General features: G+C 35.0%; 1 protein-coding gene across 1 annotated transcript in view; it reads right to left on the reverse strand.

Annotated features, from left to right (window-relative positions):
• DPP8 (dipeptidyl peptidase 8) overlaps positions 1-2,310 on the reverse strand; it is a 58,314-nt gene that overhangs the window by 46,827 nt on the left and 9,177 nt on the right. The window lies entirely within an intron of this gene.

Consider the following 2,310-nt stretch of genomic DNA (forward strand, 5'->3'; position numbering starts at 1 on the left):
TGATGTCCTTCTCCAGGGACTGGTCCCTCCTGATAACATGTCCAAAGTATGTGAGACGAAGTCTCGCCATCCTCGCTTCTAAGAAGCATTCTGGCACCATGTAAATATTTTATAAAGCAAAATTAAATTAAAATAAAGGAGTCCCTAAAACTTGAAAGCAAAATGAAGCAGATACACCTAACTGCATAGAATTGGTGGCATAACCACACAGAGAAGAACAATTCCAAGTTACTGCTGTGCGTAATCACAGTGTTGGTGCACTGGCTTTTTATGTTAAAACTACTGTGTGCGTATTATGGGGTAAAGCAAATGAATAATCATGTTGTTTAAACTACTGTTTTTGTCATCAGAGGAAGGAGAGTCACATGTAAGACAAATGAGGTTAAATAAAAATCCTATAGTGCAGAATTTAAATAGGATGTATCAGTCTGATCTTTATATCTGAGTTGATCTGAGTTCATATTAATACTTGTATTTCAAATACACATACCAAAAAAAAAAAAAAACCCAAAAAACAAACAAACCTGTTGCTGTCAACTCTGACTCATACTGACCCCATGTGTTAGAGAGCAGAACTACTCTATAGGGTTTTCTTGGCTGTAATCTTTTTGAAAGCAGACTTCCAGGCCTTTCTCCCACGGTGCCACTGGGTAGGTTTGAACACGAACATACACACACACACACAAACACACACACACACACACACACACACAAAATGTATTTCCTAGTTTGTCCACTGAAAAGACCCAGAAACAATTACCAACCCAATAATAATGAGCATCCCTAGTATCCAGATCATGGTCTCTTAATACTTCTTTCCCCTAAAGCAACCCAGGGCCCCTTGGCAAAACGATGGATTCCAAGTATGGGGCAGGCCATGAAAAATGAACGTGGAACACCTTCATCATACCAGTAAACAAGAGAACTATCAAATATCACCAATCATGTCAAAAGGATTCAACAAATTGAAGGGGTTCCAACTGGTCAAAGGTAAAGCAACTTGTACAGTAAGATCAATAACTGCAATGAATCAAAAGGCATCAAACAGGTTTAAATCGGTAGATCATGAAGGCACAAAAAAACAAAAATCCTCTGGAGGACTCTAGAAAACAAATTAACTCTGAAAAATGGCAATTAAAGGGAAAGAATCAAACATTTATCCTGCCTTTCCAAAGTTAACTGGATATCAGGGTAACTGAGCAGTTACTAAACAGAAGTTTCTCTTTATAGAAGTATTTCAGTTAATAGGTAAACAGAAAAAGAAAAAAAATCACCATTTTATAATTCCTAATAAATTAATGGACCTAGACAATAATCAAAGAGTGCTAACATCACAAGAAGGGAAATAAGGCTCTATATGCCTCCTGAAACAAGTGCACAACATCACCTCCGAAGTATACATTAAACAAAAAAAAAGCAAATCTAGGTCTGATCAAACCCCTAATCTACCTATTTATTCACAGAAAATACAGGAGATAGAACGTATCAAATAATACCACGAGTATACAATCTGCAAAAACTAGACTGTGAATAATTCTACAAACTCTGTTTCTTCAACAGATAAACTGCAATGGGGGAAAAAAAGGATGATGGGGAATCAACAGATCAAAACAACTTAAAAGATCAATCAACCAAGTGCAATACATTCAGATCTTGATTTGAGCAAAAAAGTGTAGAAAAAATTTATTAAAACATCAGAGAACTTTGAAAATTAAGAACACTAATTGAATATTTGATGGTATTAAGACATGATCAATAATTTTTTTTATGTTTGATAATGATATTGTGGTACTGTCTGAAAATAATCTCTATCCTTTAGAGATACGTACTGATTTATTTAGGAATGAAATAACGTATCTGGGATCTGCTTCAAAATAATCCTGGATGTGGGGGTGGGGTTGTGAGTGGAGCTGGCAGGGCTACATACGAAACACCAACGGCCAAGATTTGAGCAGTGTTGTTGAAACTGGTTCACGTATTATTTTTTCTACTTTTGTATGGTTTGAAATTTTCTATAATAAAATCCAGGGGCGGGGGGCAAGGGGAGGATTTGTCTCATTAATTTGCAAACTGTTCTATGAGAAAATTACCATTATTTTAGTTCAGTATACCATTTTTAGACTACATATTTTTCTCTGTTTTAAAGAAGTCACAAGCCTATATAAAAGAACAAAATCCATAATTCACAACAGTTGCAATTAAAATGATTAGTGGACACAGATACTGTTTTTTAATACCTATGAGAAACAATATCACATTTTAGTCAAAACATGTCATTCAGTAAAGAAATATCCAATGTAAAAATAAAAA

The sequence above is a fragment of the Trichechus manatus genome, unplaced genomic scaffold, assembly GCF_000243295.1.
Source record: "Trichechus manatus latirostris isolate Lorelei unplaced genomic scaffold, TriManLat1.0 scaffold00030, whole genome shotgun sequence".
Classification (NCBI taxonomy): domain Eukaryota; kingdom Metazoa; phylum Chordata; class Mammalia; order Sirenia; family Trichechidae; genus Trichechus; species Trichechus manatus.